At 42.9% G+C, this 6,000-nt stretch overlaps 1 long non-coding RNA gene across 1 annotated transcript in view; it reads left to right on the top strand.

Moving 5' to 3' along the window:
• Window positions 1-240: 240 nt before the first annotated feature.
• LOC137547229 (uncharacterized) overlaps window positions 241-6,000 on the top strand; it is a 32,551-nt gene continuing 26,791 nt past the window's right edge. Inside the window, exon 1 of the long non-coding RNA XR_011026533.1 lies at window positions 241-376. This is a non-coding gene — a long non-coding RNA (uncharacterized lncRNA). The remainder of the gene's footprint in view (window positions 377-6,000) is intronic.

The raw sequence follows: 6,000 nt of genomic DNA, 5'->3' as shown, positions 1-6,000 counted from the left end.
CCATTACCCTTCCACGCCACCATTGACTCAGAGGTAAAACGTGATTCGGATTCCAGCAATTGTTGGTGGCCAAATGGCTTTTGGTGGCACCAATATTACTGCCTGAACGCAGCTATAATTGTTATATACATTACGGCAAATGGTGGGGCCGACTGCAGTCAAATTTCCAGTGCTGTTTTTGCCTGACTCGCATTCAAGAGACTCAAGTGATTTTTTCCTTTTTTTTTTCTTTTAGCTGTTTATACAGGAACATTTACATTACCAGATGTCTACTCTACTACTAATCAGATGACAGTGTATTTCACATCAGATTCAACAGCAACAGCAAAGGGATTTGTTGCTAACTTTACAACTGGTTATCGCCTTGGGATGCCAGGTTAGTAATTCTGTTGAGCTTTTTTTTTATATTTTAGGCATATTTTTCAGATGTGTGCTGACTGTCTATATTGATAAAAGCAAACCAAATTGTATTTGTCATAGCAATGGTAAACATAACTTCCCTAATATTTTTTTATTTTCAACGGAAGTGGCTAAATTCTAAGTAAAAAAACAGTTGTTCATTCAGCTCAAGTGCAGAGCAATAATGATTCTTTCATCTTTTCAGCACAACCCTGTTATCAGGAACGTTTGTTTAGCCAGATAGTAGTGTTTTGGCTTATAATTACTTTTTAGAAGTGCTACTGCTGTTATTGGACTGCAGTTCATCTTCTCTGACTGCACAGACACAGCACTGGTTGATTAACCCTTGCAATAAAAAAGACGATAAAAGATACACAGGCTAGATTTAAGTAGCGTTCCTATATATGCCAGTGTTGATATCATCATGTCACTTGTCACTTGAGGTTCACTTAAGAACTTGTTCAATGTAATCTATTGCCCAGAGACCAAGAATGACTGTTTTGTTTTATACAAAAACTGTACACTGTCACAGGAATAGTTAAAACCCATCTCTAAACATAGAGTTAAAAAGAAGCATCTATCTAATAGCTTTGTAATAAGTTTTGAATTGGCACCTGAAAACAGAGAGTGAAGGTATGAACACACATGTAATATTTGTTGGCCAAAATTGTTGATAATGAATGTTTCAGCCGACAATCATTCCGTTTCAGTCGACAATCATTGGGCAGCCGATCGATCCAGTTCAATCGTCATGGGTCATTAAAGAGAAACTTCAACCTTGAACTTCATTCCAATCATTAGACAATACCCACTTTTCTAGAAAATCTTTACCGTTCCTCAAATAGATCAACAGGGAGTAAGAATGTCTGTAGGGCTGAATTGTGGTGAAACCCCTTCCTCAGTGCCATGGCACTGACAGGTTCTTGTCTGCAAACTTTATTGCATTGTGGGAAATAATGTATTTTCCAACTGCCAAGCAAGCAGTATCTCCCTCTGTGCATAGAACTATCAGTAAATGAACATTCCAAAGACCTCCCCTGTCAGGTCTATACATGTAGCCATCTGTGATAAATTTCAGAATGAACATCGGGATGAGGAAAGAGACAATGGACAAACACTTAGCAAATAATTTATAAGTGAATATTGCAAAATATAAGCAATTTTATTCATTACACTATTTTCACTACAGTTCATTTAAGAATCCATCTTGCTAGATCCTTAAAGAGAACATGAGACAAATAGTGTCTGAGGATTTATACTTTCCTGCGGCTACCTCCAACCCCCTTCAGGCTGTTCAGTCCCTCGCCATCTCCCCAGGCCACTCCGGTTCCCCTAAGTACTACTGTGCAGGTATACAATGCTCCCAGCCACAATAGCCTGATGGGGCACGCACATGGTGTAAGACCTGTCAGAGTATCTACTCACAAATCAGCCCCAATGCCCCAATCTATCACCACACGCTTCACCCTATGTGGCGCGTCCCCGCTTGAACAGGAGGTGAGGAGACAACACCTGCCCGACTTCGGTTACACCCAGGCCTTTAGTGTGCAAAGTATTGGGGCTGAATGCAGGGTGAGCAAATAATCCTCTAGATCAAACAGGAAGTTAAACACAGTCCAGAACAATCTAAGGTCATACACGGTAGATCAGAAATATCGAGGTACAGAAGGAACAAACGGTATCACGGTCAGAGTCCAGGCAGGGGTCGGTACAGGCGGCGATCAAGAGTAGTGTTATCCAGGCAAGGTTCAGTTCAGGCAGCAATCACAGAATGATCGATATTCAGGCAAGGGTCAAGTCAGGCGGCAATCAAAGAGAAGTCGATATCCAAGCTTAATCGGTACACAGAAAATCCACAGCAGTAATCACACCCAGCAAGCAAGACACAAGCTATCACGGGCAATGTGTTGGAGAGGAAGTCAGGTTTAAATATCTCACTCAACCAATCAGTGGCCGGCCACTCACACCACAACCAATCAAAATGCAGCATGATCCCTGCCTAAGTGTCAGCTGTAATACCAGCTGACACAACCAACAGGAGCCCTCTGTTTTGTCAGCTGACTGATAATGTCAGCTGACTATGTGATACGTCTTCTGAGCGTATAGGACGGACGCTTGACTCTATGCGTCCGTCCCCGCTCATTCCCTAGCTGCGCGCGCACACCCCTGTTGCCATGGACGCCGGGGTTGCTGTGCGCGCGAGAGGACGGCGCGAACCCGGAAGTGCTGGAGCCCGCATGGAGACCAGCGGAGACGGCAGCATCGCGGGATCCCCGAGGTGAGTCCCTGACATTACCCCCCCCCCCCCCCCCCCCCCCCCCGAGGAGTGGCCCCTGGACACTCTAATCGAGGTTTGAAAGGAAATTTGTCATAAAATTCTTTAATTATTTGATCAGCATGAACCTGTCTAGCGGGAACCCATGACCTTTCCTCTGGACCATAACCCTTCCAATCAATCAGAAATTGTAGTGACTTTTTTACAATACGTGAATCTAAGATTTTCTCTATCTCATATTCAATTTCACCATTGACCATCACAGGATCTGGATACTGGGAGTAACAGATTGATCACAATTAACGGCAGATTTCAGTAACGAGACATGAAATGAATCTACCCCCCTGAGGGAATTCGGCATCTTGACTCTATAAGTCACGTCATTGATTTTTTGAGATATTGGATAGGGACCAATAAATTTAGGTCCTAATTTGGTAGATGGTTGTCTAAGAGAAATGTTTCGAGTAGACACCCAAACCATATCCCCAGGCACAAACTGTGGTTCAGGAGACCGATGACGGTCAGCAAATGACTTTTGTCGTTGCCCTGCTACCTTTAAGTTCTCCTGAACCTGTTTCCAAACCAACTCCATGTGAGCAACCCAATTGTCGAGGTCGGGAAGATCAGAGGAAGTTGGAGACAGTGAGCAAAATTTTGGATGCAACCCTGTAACAATCTGAAAAGGAGACATCTTAGTGGAAGCATTTTCAGCATTATTGATGGCAAATTCAGCAAAGGACAGGTAATCAGACCAAGTCTCCTGACAGTTGGCTACGAAACATCGCAGAAATTGCTCTAAATTCTGATTGGTCCTTTCTGTCTGCTAATTAGTTTCTGGGTGGTACCCTGAGGAGAATGACAACGAAATTCCTAGACAATTACAGAAGGCCTTCCAAAACCGTGACACAAATTGAACCCCCCTGTCAGATACAATATTTTCAGGTATCCCATGTAATTTAAAAATGTTGCAAATAAAAAGTTGAGCTAATTCTTTAGCGGATGGTAATTTTGGCATTGGTATGAAATGACACATTTTGCTAAATCTGTCCACTACAACCCATACAGCAGTATTACCCTGAGAACTGGGCAGATCTACAATAAAATCCATGGAAATATGTGTCCATGGTTTTAGTGGAACAGGTAAAGGCATGAGGGTGCCTTGAGGACTGGTACGTAAAACTTTACTGCGGGCACAAACAGAACAGGATTTAACATACGAACACACGTCCCTGCTCAAGGAAGGCCACCACACCAGTCTTTTTAAGAGATTAAGTGTCTTCTTCTCGCCTGGATGACCTGTGGTTTTAGACTCATGCAATTGTTGCAGGACCTGCAACCTGAGGTGAGGGGGAACAAACAGACAATCAATTGGTTTCCCTGGTGGAACCCTCCTTTGAGCAAACTTCAACTTTTCTGAGAGGTCTGGGGACAGATTAATGGCCGCAATGATATATTGTTTAGGAATGATGGTTTCAGGGGACCTAGCCTGCGGCTCTGGAATCCCAAAACTACGGGATAGAGCATCCGCCTTCACATTTTTTGACCCAGGTTTATACGTTATAGTAAAATTAAAACGCGAAAAGAACAAAGCCCATCGAGCTTGTCGCGGATTAAGTCTTTTAGCGTTCTCAATGTATTCAAGGTTTTTATGATCTGTAAAAACTGTGACAGGGTGAAGGGCTCCCTCTAACCAATGTCTCCACTCCTCAAACGCTAGTTTAACCCCCAAGAGCTCTCTGTTACCAATGTCATAATTCCGCTCAGCGGAAGAAAATTTTTTAGAGAAAAAGGCACATGGGTGGAGACATTCAGGAGAACCAGTGTATTGAGAAAGTACTGCCCCCACCCCCAATTCTGAGGCGTCTACCTCCAAAACAAACGGTCTTTGAACATCAGGATGGGTCAGAACTGGGGCAGAACAAAAGGTCTCCTTTAATTCTTTAAAAGCTGTTAGTGCTCCAGAGGTCCAATTGGAGGGATCTGCACCTTTTTTAGTGAGATCCGTCAATGGGGCCACCTTGAGGGAAAATTTTTTAATAAACTTTCTATAAAAATTAGCAAACCCAAGGAAGCGTTGCAAGGACTTCAGATCAGTGGGTTGGGGCCAGTTTAATACTGCTGAGAGCTTGGCAGGGTCCATGGCTAGGCCAGAACTAGACATCACATAACCTAGAAAGGATACTTCTTGAATCTCAAACTCGCATTTCTCCAATTTAGCGTATAAACAATTTTCCCTGAGTTTCTGTAACACCCTCTTAACATGTTCACGATGTTCATCTAGAGAAGAGGAAAAAATTAAGATGTCATCCAAATACACTACCAGAAAACGTCCTAAATAATCACGAAATACATCATTGATGAAATCTTGGAACACAGCTGGGGCATTACATAACCCAAACGGCATTACCAAATACTCGTAGTGCCCATCCTTGGTATTAAAGGCCGTTTTCCATTCATCCCCCTGTCTGATCCTTATCAGATTATAAGCACCTCTGAGGTCTAATTTAGAAAATACCTTAGCCCCGGCTACCTGGGCAAAAAGATCCTCAATTAACGGCAAAGGGTAGCGGTTTTTTACAGTGATTTTGTTTAAACCCCTATAATCAATACAAGGCCTCAACCCACCATCCTTCTTTTCGACAAAGAAAAACCCAGCACCCGCAGGGGATGAGGAGGGGCGTATGAACCCTTTGCCCAGGTTTTCTTTAATATAGTCTTTCATTGCCCTGTCTTCAGGCCCTGAAAGGCTATATAACCTTCCCCTAGGTGGCATGGTTCCTGGAAAAAGGTCAATAGGACAATCATAAGACCTGTGTGGAGGTAATTTGTCAGCGGCCTGAGGGGAAAAAACATCAATAAATTCATGGTAAACTTCTGGTAATTTTTCCTCCACACACGTGGCCCCTAGACATAAACGTGTGAGACAATTATTATTGCAATATGAAGACCATTTAATCAATTGACCTGACTGCCAGTCAATAATAGGATTATGCAATCTTAACCATGGTAACCCCAAGATGATGGGACTAGAGGGAATATTCAAGACATAAAATTTCAGTATTTCAGAATGTAGTGCACCAATTTTTACAGAGATGTCAGAGGTGACAGAAATTGGCTGACCAGCTTGCAGTGGAGTGTCATCAATGGCTGTCACATACAATCTTTCAGAACAAACAGAAACAGGAACACCAAGCTCCTGTGCCAAAGCTAGATCCATGAAGTTACCTGCAGCTCCACAATCAACAAATGCTTGACCTTGGTAACTCTTGCCACCTCTGACAATATCAATAGGTAATAATACTCGGTCATATTTAAGAGGAAATACC

Source organism: Hyperolius riggenbachi, chromosome 2 (genome assembly GCF_040937935.1).
Source record: "Hyperolius riggenbachi isolate aHypRig1 chromosome 2, aHypRig1.pri, whole genome shotgun sequence".
NCBI lineage: Eukaryota > Metazoa > Chordata > Amphibia > Anura > Hyperoliidae > Hyperolius > Hyperolius riggenbachi.
Note: the sequence above shows the minus strand (reverse complement) of the source record. Positions and strands in the feature narration are given on the sequence as shown.